At 46.3% G+C, this 11,880-nt stretch overlaps 1 long non-coding RNA gene across 2 annotated transcripts; it reads right to left on the bottom strand.

Moving 5' to 3' along the window:
- Nucleotides 1–2,888: 2,888 nt before the first annotated feature.
- Nucleotides 2,889–6,180, bottom strand: LOC122209387. Of its 2 annotated transcripts, none has more exons than XR_006197579.1 (5): nucleotides 5,888–6,180; nucleotides 5,620–5,733; nucleotides 4,241–4,587; nucleotides 3,261–3,435; nucleotides 2,889–3,021 (listed from the first exon to the last, which is right to left on the bottom strand). It is a non-coding gene; the product is annotated as an uncharacterized LOC122209387 (long non-coding RNA). The 2 variants fall into 2 exon arrangements; XR_006197578.1 differs by having other exon boundaries at nucleotides 5,627–5,733.
- Between the last annotated feature and the right edge of the window lie 5,700 nt (nucleotides 6,181–11,880).

Below are 11,880 nucleotides of genomic sequence, written 5' to 3'. Positions count from 1 at the left end.
TTCAATTTTTTTAATGTTTATTTATTTTTGAGAGAGATGGAGAATAGTGGGGCAGGGGCAGAGAGAGGGAGACACAGAATCCAAAGCAGGCTCCAGCTCCGAGCTATCAGCGCAGGGCCCAATGCAGGGCTCAAGCCCACGAGCTGTGAGATCATGACCTGAGCCGAAGTCAGGCACTTAAACCGACTGAGCCACCCAGGCACCCGCTTTTAAAAACTTTCTAATTATATTTCCTTTCTCCTTGCATCATCTGCCCTTTCTGCTTCTTTAAGTTGTTCTGAACTACCAGGGATAGCATCAAACCTCAAATTCCCATTCCCCCCCCCCCCCCCCCCCCAGGAAACCTCCCTCCTTGAGCCCTCAAACTGGACTGGGCCTTAGCTGTTGTCCAGGGTCTTACTTCCCCACTGTCCTGGATTGTATCCTCTGCCTCCTAGATTCAAAATCCTCCTAGTTTTTCAGTCGAGATGGATCAGCTTAATGGTTTGTGGCATTGGACTACAGATACTAGATAGCTTTATCCCATTGGGAATATTCCTGCAATCAGGCAGGTGCCATTTGGTCCTTGGATTAACAAAACCCTCCTCTCTGTTGACGGCAGTCCACTGTCTGGTCTTGGAACCACTCCTTGCTTGGCTGTCCTGCCTGCGCTAGCACCTGCTGTCCCCGCCCCTCCCCCCTTGTGGTCACAAATTATTCATTGCTGCCCAAGCTAGTGCCTTTTTCCGTCTTTGTATTTTCTTGCCCCACCTTTGCTGGTTTTCACCGGAATACTTCTGGCTTTTGGTGTGCCTTCCACTGATATCACCTCAACAGTTACTTGCTTATTTTATAATTTTTTAAAACTTGAGTCCTGGAGGGGCGCTTAGGTGGCTCAGTCGGTTAAGTGTCCAACGTTGGCTCAGGTCACAATCTCACAGTTCACGAGTTTGAGCCCCATGTCCGGCTCTGTGCTGACAGCTCAGAGCCTGGAGCCTGCTTCAGATTCTAGGTCTTCCTCTTTCTCTCTGCCCCTCCCCCACTCATGCTCTGTTTCTCACTCTCTTAAAAATAAACATTAAAAAGAATTAAAAAAAAATTTTTTTTAACCTTTATTTATTTTTTTGACACAGACAACGGACGGGAGAGGGTCAGAGAGAGCGGCAGGCACAGAATCCGAAACAGGCTCCGAGCAATGGGCACGGAGCCCAACGTGGGGCTGGAACTCACGGACCGCGCGATCTCGACCTAAGCCGGAGTCAGACGCGCAACCGACTGAGCCATCCAGGTGCTCCAAGTTCAGTTGGTTCAGCGTCGACTTGGGCTCAGATTGTGATCTCACGGCTCGTGAGTTCCAGCCCCGTATCAGGCTCTGTGCTGGATCCTGCTTCGAATTCTGTGTCTCCCTCTCTCTCTGCCCCTCCCCTGCTCACTCTCTCTCTCTCTCTCTTCCTCAAAAATAAACATTAAAAAAAAAAAAAACAAAAAAACCTTGAGTCCTGGAGGGGCCTCACTGCACTCACAGTGATGAATAGTGTAGAAATAGAGTAAGGAAAAATGTGCCTCCAGATAGGAGTCTCCTTCCAAGCAGAGAATCAACTTTACCTAAAGAGAAACTACAAAGGATTTCACCTGGACCAAAAAATACTTTTGTGTACTCACGTACAATGTTATAAACCACTTCTTTTTGCACGAGGGATAGAGAAAACTTAAGAAGGAGATAGAGCTAAACAATAAACTTGGGTGTTAACTAATCGGATTGAAACACACCTTCAAGACTAAAACTGTGCTTCATCATAAGTGGCTGAGGTCATGTTGTTTTTCCTGCCACACATAAAAATACAAAGATGCTCTCGCTTTCAAAATGTTTTGATTGCCCACTAACATGTTGTTCCAGAATCTCGATCACATAGGACTATGAGAATTCATAAAACATGCAGAAGATAGCTTTAGTTATAACGGAACGCCGAAGTTTCTTGCGTACAGCTCAGCCTTATGTTGAAGAGCTGAGGAATGATGGGTAATGAGGCCTGCAACTTACTGTGAAATAAAATACGACGCATAAACGAACAGACAGGGGCTAGAGAGATGGATCGACATGTGATAAAGCATAATTTTAGAATCTGGATTAATTGTGGGATCTAAATGATGGGCACGAGTGTTTGCCATAAAATTCTTACAACTCTTTTGAATGTTTGAAAAAATGTCATACGGTGACACGAGGGCACTCAGTCACTTCAGACTATGAAGACATGCTAGGTGCTTTCACGTTTTATCTCCAACAACCCTGTGAGGTTGACAAGTGAGACAACTGAGGCTTAGAAAGGTTGAATGACATGCTTAAGGCCCATAGCTACTTGGGACTGAGCCCAGCCTGGAATCCATGTCTACCAATTCAGGAGAGGCTATGTGGTGAGGTAAAATAACACCCAGTTATAATCATTTGGGGGGGGGGGGCGGCTCCTGGGTGGTTAAGCGTCGGTTAAGCATCCAACTCTTGATGTCGGCTCAGGTTGTGATATTGTTAGTCATGGTTCGAGCCCGTGTCAGGCTCCCTGCTGAGCGTGGAGCCTGCTTTGGATTCTCTCCCCGACCCCCCCCCCCCGCCCCTCCCCTGCACATGCTTTCTCTCTCTCTCTCTCTCTCAAAATACATAAACATTTTAGAAAATAATCATTTTTGGAACCCAGGGGTTTTGAGAGCAGTCTTTTGTTCAAAGAGCTATTTGAATCCCCTGGCACCATGCCTGGCATGCAGACATGCTTAGTCCCATCCACTTCCTTGCTTATTCCTTCAAGAGTTTCCTAATCGAAAATAGGGCTAGCGGATCTAAGTGGGTCACAAAGACCCCTTTTAACTGTTGACACATACAAACGTTACAGTAAAAATTAGACTGGAGATACTAGGCCTTGATTTCAACCCTTATCACCGGTAATTTACTCTTTCTTTTAAACAAAAGTCCCAGCATTTTGTTTCCGCCTGCTGTGGTCCAAGAACACATCTTTATTCAGAAGGTGTAAAATCCAGAGAACATGCAAATATCTGAGGAAAAAAAAAAAAACAAAACACAACATCGTAATCACTAATTCATAAAAGAGGGAAAAAAAACCTTTCAGCTAAGCGTGATACTTTTGTGCGCTATGTACAGAGTGAGCACAGGGCAGGGCAGTTTCCCAGCTGAAGCCACTGTTCTCCTCCCTGTCGTCACCTTTAGGCCCTTATAACCAAAGAGTGCCAACAGTGGCTTGACACTGCATGTGTCTCCTTGCCAAGTGTCTCACCTGCACTGGCTAAAAGAATCCTTGGATGAGCTTCCCCCACTGGGGATGGGCCCAAGGTGTGCCCTCTATTTCAGAGGGTCCTCAGAGAGGGTGCAGGCTCCTTCCATAGGCTCTTGCGTCCAGAGGATCTCATCTCTGAGGAACAGGAGAGCTACAGTCCAGAAAGCAGAATGCTCTAAGGGAGAGAACAACCCAGGGGGAAAAGCTAGTTAGGGAAATGATTGGCAGTGAAGAAACTCCACATGGGACTTGGGAGCAGAAGCCTCAGAAAATGGGTTCAGCCCTCAAGTGGCTTTTGATTCCTGCCTCCTTCCAAGGTATCAGCTTGCCCTCTGAACTCAGAGCTTTTTTTTCCTCAAATGCCTCCTTTCTTTCCACTCCTTATCCCGCAAATGCATAAACTTGGCCTTTTCCCTTCCAAAGAAAACTCTAATCATCACTTGTGAGCTCCATCACCCACTTTCTTGAAATATACCTGGAAAGTACCGGAAATGAACTGGAGGCCTCCCAAAACAGGGATCGGCTCTGAAAGCCCTAACAGGCCACTACTCCCTCAGGCTCTCGCCGGAGCGATGGATCCACTGATGGGCTTCCAAGGCATACCTGCGCTTAAAGCCTTTCCCACATTGTGGGCAGGAGAAGGGCAGGCTATCAGAGTGAATGTGCCAGTGACTGAGGAGGAGAAAGGTATAGGTAAAGCGGAGGCCACAGTCCACACAGTGTGTGCGCCTGTATGTGTGCACCTGAGGATGGCCAGCCAGCGGGGAGGTGTAAGCAAAACAGAGGCTGTAGCCGGGACAGCTGTCGGGGCTTCTCCCCTCTGTGCTTGCGCTGGTGGATGGCTAACAGGTAGGGGTAAGTGAAGCGACTTTTGCAGTCTGGGGGGGGCTTCTCCCAGGTGTGAGCCCGCCTGTGGATGGCCAGGGAACCCCTCTGGTGGAAATGCTGCCCACAATCAGGGCAAGAGTGGGGCTTTTCACCTGTGTGGACGAGCTGATGCTGGAGCAGATGTTTGCACTGGGAGAGACGAGCCTGGCATTGGTCACGCTGGCAGGGCCGTTCCCCAGGTTGGCCAGGAGGGAGGGGTAGCTGAAGTTGTGGCCACAGTTTGAGCAAGAGTAGGGTGATTTGTGGGTTGTAATGTCCTTGAACCAAGGCTAGATCGGGCTCTTCCCAGAGTCCAGTAGAGCGCTGGGCAGGTGGCTTTGTGACTGGGGCCAGGTGGCCTGCTGGATGGTAACCACTCCTCGAGAGACACTTCCTCATGCGCCGTCTCTTTGTTTTGGACTCTTGTTCAGTTCTTTTTCCTCACTGTCATCCCCGGATCCTGAGACAGGATAAAAGATAAAACTTCAAACTTAGCATATTCCATATGGTGGCCTGACCTGGGAAGCAGCATGAATGTCTGAATATACGGCAGTCTGCTGGACTGGGGCTCTTCGAGACTGGGGCCTCATCAAACCCAGAAAGCTAGCCTGGAGTAAAAGCAAATTTCATCATCTGGACGGTGTTAACACATGAAAGCTCTGAAAGCTGGAGATAAACAGAGGTGAACCCCTACTCTGTCAGGCACTGAGGGTGGTGATGGTCTCAGCCTTTGTGGAGCTTACAACCCTGAACCTATTTATGACCCCTTTGCAAAACAGCCACTAAATGACCTCCCTTGGGCCAACCCCAGTAAGGGGATGTCATCAAATAGTCTACACTTGGACTGTACTCCAGGTTCCACAGGAAGACCTGGGAACGAGCATTTATTATGACGTGACAGCAGAGAAAACATGTTTGTTTGTTTGTTTAATGTTTATTTTTGAGAGACACAGAACATGAGTGAGAGAGGGGCAGAGAGAGAGGGAGATGCAGAATCTGAAGCAGACTTCAGGCTCTGAGCTCTCAGCACACAGCTGAACTCGAGGCTGGAACTCTGAACCAGGAGATCATGACCTAAGCCAAAGTCCCACACTTAACCGACTGAGCCACCCAAGAACCCCAACATGTTTTATTTTAGAATCTCTGATGAATGACATTATCCTTGCATTGTGGTCCACATATTAATACCTAAAAGGAACATTTATCTTCATTTTATTACACAAGAAAAATCAAATTAGGTGTGTGTTTCTCCTTTCCTTTTGCTGCCCTGACAATTCAAGCACTATTTTGTACTAGACTGGGGTTTCCCAGTATGATTAAGTAGTGCTATTTAGCTGTTCTATGAGCCATTTTGCAGTGAGATTGGAACCTTCTGGAGAGGAGGTTTAGGGATACGCGATGGGGCTTTGGAGGGGACATTGTGTGCTATGGGTTCGAGTTAGGGGACGGGCGTCTAAGAGGTGCCAATACTGGGTTTGAGTGAAGTACCCACACGTTACCTTTCCCCCGTCTCTGATGACAGCTGCTGGGGTCTCACCCTCTGGATCCTGGGCCTCCACCTCTCCTTCCACCCAAGAAATAGAAGCGGGTTTGGGGCCTGAAAATCCTACGGAGGGGAAACATTGGGTTGGGCTGAGAACCCAAGAGGGAAGGATGAGGCTGCTTCCTCAGTGCCCCACACTTCCATCCCACTCGAATCTGGGGACATCAGTCCCCCCCCCCTTCCCGTCATTCCCCCTAGCTGGACCGCCGGGCCTCACCGAGCGCGCCCAGTCGGCCGTACGTCTCCCACATCACGTCCCGGTACAGGGCGCTCTGCGCTGGCCGCCGACACCCCCAGTCCCCCCAGAAGAAGTACACGGCCACGTCCGCGAAGTTCACGACCCCAGGGCTGCTTTCTCACGCCCGGCCTCCCCGGGAGGCGTCATGGAAAAACCCTTCAGTGCTACGCCAAGAGAGGCTTCTGGAATATGTGAAAACGCTAGAGCTTTGCTAGCTTTCTTCTGAAAAAGTCCTGAACGGCCACGGCCCTGCCCTTAACCAACATGGCGCCTCTTCGGCCTCAACCTCCTTTGCTTTTCCGGTCTGCCCTTCCTCACGGAGGGGAAAACCAGAAGGGAGGTTGGACCTGCAGGGCAGCAAGTCGTAGATGACGTACGTTGATTGGACGGCGCCGGCGATTAGGGGAAGAAGGAAGGCTGTGATTGGTCTCTCCAGAGCGGCCTATTTGAAAGGCTGAGGAGAAGGAGCGATCTGTCTGGAAGGTGGCGCGCGCTGAGAGGCAGTAGGCTCTTTCTCTTTCTTTCTCTCTTCTTAAGTAGGCTTTCTTTTGACCTGGCTTTTCCGGGACAGGATCTAAAAGAGTGTTTTTGACGGTTTGAGGTTACTGCCTTCTACTTACATGAGACCTGTTACGAGCAGGTGCAGATGTCCCGGGCTTGAAGGTGAGTAAAAGCCAAAGGCTGAAAACTGGAGATGATGGAAGTGAGGGCTGGCCTGCCCCAACCTGCTCTGGGTACCCTGGGCAGGGCTAGCCCGGGCGAGCTGCGGAAACGATTCCTACCCGGTATTTGATTTGGCCCATGCCCCGAGGTCACAGATGTCTTGCCTTTCACAGACGCAGCAGCTGAGGGACAGAAAGCAGGTTCAAAATCATCTGGCTCCCAGGTTCAGCCAAGTGCTTAGCTAAGCACTTACTGTACCCTGTCTCGATCAGAAATTTTGTGTTCGAATTACAGCTCATAAATGAGTAATCAAACTGGGAAATGAATCAAATCACCTCTTAATCTGTTTTTCAAACTTTTCCAACCAAGTAGTATTCATGGGAGCAGAGAAGGAAAGTTCTGCGGATATAACAAAAAGCTGTCCATCCGTACAGTGAAACCACTTTGAAGACATAATCTAGCTATACAATTCATGTGGATATGCATTCTATTTCATAATATAGTCAAATTCAATAGAGTGCATAGTCAAAAGTAACTTTTGAACATGTTGAACGTTCTTATACTACAGGTGGAGTGTAAATTGGTACAACTTTGGAAAACTGTCCGTATCTACTAAAGCTAAAGATTTGCATGCCTATCTATGACCCAGCAATTCCACTCCTACTCACATAATCAGAAGAAGTGCATACATAGGTTTACTGAACGACACATACTCAAATGTTCAAGCAACATTAGTTGCAGTAGCCAACAACCTATTCACAACAGTAGAAGAATGAATAAATAAATCATTGGAATACTATTCATGGAATATTATTTAGAAATGAGAATGAATAATCTAGAACTACCTGCATAATATGGATGAATCTTACAGACATACTGTTGAGCAAAAAAAGCCAGACACAAAAATAGTATGTAATATGTGATTCAATTTACATAAAATATAAAAACAGGCAAAACTAATCCAAGCTTTTTGTTTGTAAAGTGCTGATAATGGGGTGGCTGACTGGCTCAGTCAGTGGAGCCTTGCTCTCAGGGTCATAAATTTGAGCCCCACGTTGGGTGTAGAGATTACTTTAAAATAAATAAGTAGGGGTGCCTGGGTGGCTCAGTCAGTTAAGTGTCCATTCTTGATTTTGGCTCAAGTCATGATCTCATGGTTCATGAGTTCAAGCCCCATGTCCAGCTCTGTGCTGACAGTACAGAGCCTGCGTGGGATCCTCTGTCTCCCTCTCTCTCTGCCCCTCCCCTGCTCGTGTGCCTTCTCTCTCACTCTCAAAAATAAATAAACATTGAAGTAAATAAATAAAGCAGGGCACCTGGGTGGCTCAGTTGGTTAAACATCCAACTCAGGTCATGATCTTACAGCTTGTGAGTTGGCACCCCTCGTCTGGCTCTGTGCTGACAGTGTGGAGCCTGGAGCCTGCTTCAGTTTCTGTGTCTCCCTCTTCCTCTGGCCCTCCCCCACTCACGCTCTGTCTCTCAAAAGTTAATAAACATTTAAAAATAAAGTGCTGGTAATATTCTGTTTTTAATTTTTTTTAATGTTTTTATTATTTATTTTTGAGAGAGTGAGACAGAACATGAACAGGGGAGGGGCAGAGAGAGAGGGTGACACAGAATCTGAGGGCAGCTCCAGGCTCTGAGCTGTCAGTACAGAGCCTGATTCAGGGCTCGAACTCAGGAACCGCGAGATCATGACCTGAGCTGATCTGAGATCATGAGATCATGACCTGAGGTCATGACCAGACGCTTAACCAACTGAGCTGCCCAGGCGCCCCAGTGCTGGTAATATTCTGTTTCTTTCTTTCTTTTTTTTCTTTTTGTTTAGAGAATGCCTGTGAGCAAGGGGGAGGGGCAGAAGGAGTGAGAGAGAATCCCAAGCAGGCTCCATGCCCAGCACAGAGCCTGACATGGGGCTCAATCCCACAACCCTGGGATCATGACCTGAGTCACAATCAAGAGTTGGACATTCAACCCACTGAGCCACCCAGACACCCCAATATTCTGTTTCTTGATCTAGGCACTGGTTACGCAGATGTGTTCAGACTGTGAAAATTGACCTGTACGTACACTTACATATGTGTGTTATGCTTCAATTAAAACAAAAAAAAGTCTCCTTCCTCTACTCCCCTCCCCTTCCCCCTTCCTAGAGACAACCTCTATTGCCAGTTTCTTGTGTCCTTCCTGAGATAATTTAGGTACATGAAAGGATACATTTTCTTCCTTTCATAAGTAGTATAATAAACACACTGTTCACTTTGCTTTCTTTTCTCACTTGATGCACCTTGCAGATTGTTCAATTTCAGTACATATAGATCTGCTTTTTTTAATGGCTGCGTACATAGTGTTCCACTATGGATGGAACAGTTTGTCTAGTTCATTTTCTTTTTTGTAATTAAAAAAAATTATTAAAAATTTATTAATTTTTTTTTTTTAACATTTATTTAATTTTGAGTGACAGAGACAGAGCGTGAGCGGGGGAGGGGCAGAGAGAGGGGACACAGAATCCCCTGCAGGCTCCAGGGTTCTGAGCAAGCTATCAGCACAGCTGACCATGAGGTCGTGACCTGAGCTGAAGTCAGATGCTCAACCGACTGAGCCCCCCAGGTGCCCCTATCTAGTTCATTTTCTGTTAATGGTCAGTTAGTTTTTTTCCAGTCTTACTGCCATAAAATAATGTAATCACATCCTTAGATATGATTTTTTTTTAAGTTTATTTATTTATTTTGAGAGAGAGGGGGGTTGGGGTTGGGGTGCGGGCAGAGAGAGAGAATCCCATGCAGGCTCTGCGCTGTCAGTGCAGAGTCTGACTCAGGGTTGGAACTCAGGAACCCTGACATCATGACCTGAGCTGAAATTAAGAGTCAGATGCTCAACCAACTGAGCCACACATGCACTGCCCCCCGCCTTAGATATACTTCTTTAGGCACATATATGAGCGTGTCTGTAGAATAAATCATAGAAGCAGAATTTCTGACTCAGAGGGGAAGTCTAGTGTTTTAAGCCATTTATTAATTTAAGTTAGTAAAATTGTCTCCCAAATCCATAAGAAGCGTATCCAGAATATGTACCATATTTCTTTTCTATCTTCAGGCTACCTGGTTTGAGAACCATGGTTTTAAGGTCTTTTATTTATTCAGGTGACATGGCAGACAGAATAGTGGACCCCAGAATGTCCATGTTCTAACCCCTGAAACCTGTGAATATGTTACATCGGCAAACAGAACTTTGCAGTTGTGATTAAGCCAAGGATTTTGAGATGGGAAGACTATCATGGATTATCCCAGGGGGTCTCATGTAATCGCAACGATCCTTATAAAAGGGAGGCAAGAGGGTCCTCTCTGGGCTCAGACCTAGTTTGCAGTGACATGGCTAAAATGCCCCAAGAAGGTCAGAATTGTCGGTAAATACAGGACCCATTTGCCTCCCTCAGGAAAATGGTGAAGAAAATTGAAATAAGCCAGCACTCCAAGTACGTTTGCTCCTTCTGTGGCAAAACAAGGGTGAAGACGTGAACTGTGGGGATCTGGCATCGTAGTGCCTGCATGAAAAGAGTAGCCGGTGGTGTCTGGACCTACAAGACCACTTCCGTTGTCACAGTGAATTCTGAGGACCGGAGGAGTCTTTCTTCATTTGAAACACTGCTAGCCTGTAATAAATGAGTTATGTAAACAAAAAGGGAGGGAGGCGGCAGGAAGATCAGTGTCAAAGAAGATGTGCCAACAAAAACAGAGGTGGGAGTGACGCGTTGCTGGAAAGGGACCACAAATCGAGGACTCGGGGCAGCCTCGAGAGGCTGGAAAGGGCAAGGAATGGATTCTCTAGAGTTTGGAGAATGCGACCTTGCTGACACCTTGACTTGAGTCCTGGAAGACCTATTTTCAGACTTCTGACCTGCAGAATTGTGAGATAATAAATTTGTGTTATTTTAAACCTCTTAGTTTGGTAATTTCTTACAGTAGCAGTGGGGAACTAACACAGGTAACACTAATGAATAGCAATTTCTGAGCTTTGTCAAATACTGTGTTGGGGATGTGAGCACTCTCCTAGCTCTGAATTCTAGAATTGAAGATCTAAAAGAGAAGCAATAAAGACATTTTGCTGCATGAAAGAACACACACTTAGGATTCCATTTATGTGATGTTTTATGACAGCGTAATTGAATCTGTAGTGGCAACATAATTAGAGCAGTAGTCTCTGGAGGGAGGGGAATGGGTTTAACTAGGAAAGGCCATGAGGGAAATTTGTAGGGTGATAGTGATGTTCTATCTCTTGATGGAGGTTTGGGTGTATGCTTAGCAAATTCTTTTTTTTTTTTTTTTTTTTTTTTTTTTTTAATATATGAAATTTATTGTCAAATTGGTTTCCATACAACACCCAGTGCTCATCCCAAAAGGTGCCCTCCTCAATACCCATCACCCACCCTGCCCTCCCTCCCACCCCCCATCAACCCTCAGTTTGTTCTCAGTTTTTAACAGTCTCTTATGCTTTGGCTCTCTCCCACTCTAACCTCTTTTTTTTTTTTTTTTTCCTTCCCCTCCTCCATGGGTTTCTGTTAAGTTTCTCAGGATCCACATAAGAGTGAAAACATATAGTATCTGTCTTTCTCTGTATGGCTTATTTCACTTAGCATCACACTCTCCAGTTCCATCCACGTTGCTACAAAGGGCCATATTTCGTTCTTTCTCATTGCCATGTAGTACTCCATTGTGTATATAAACCACAATTTTTTTATCCATTCATCAGCTGATGGACATTTAGGCTCTTTCCATAATTTGGCTATTGTTGAGAGTGCTGCTATAAACATTGGGGTACAAGTGCCCCTGTGCATCAGTACTCCTGTATCCCTTGGATAACTTCCTAGCAGTGCTATTGCTGGGTCATAGGGTAGGTCTATTTTTAATTTTCTGAGGAACCTCCACACTGCTTTCCAGAGCGGCTGCACCAATTTGCATTCCCACCAACAGTGCAAGAGGGTTCCTGTTTCTCCACATCCTCTCCAGCATCTATCGTCTCCTGATTTGTTCATTTTGGCCACTCTGACTGGCGTGAGGTGATATCTGAGTGTGGTTTTGATTTGTATTTCCCTGATAAGGAGCGACGTTGAACATCTTTTCATGTGCCTGTTGGCCATCTGGATGTCTTCTTTAGAGAAGTGTCTATTCATGTTTTCTGCCCATTTCTTCACTGGGTTATTTGTTTTTCGGGTGTGGAGTTTGGTGAGCTCTTTATAGATTTTGGATACTAGCCCTTTGTCCAATATGTCATTTGCAAATATCTTTTCCCATTCCGTTGGTTGCCTTTTAGTT

Source organism: Panthera leo, chromosome E3 (assembly GCF_018350215.1).
Source record: "Panthera leo isolate Ple1 chromosome E3, P.leo_Ple1_pat1.1, whole genome shotgun sequence".
NCBI classification, from domain to species: Eukaryota; Metazoa; Chordata; class Mammalia; order Carnivora; family Felidae; genus Panthera; species Panthera leo.
This window is presented reverse-complemented; position numbering and strand designations above follow the sequence as displayed.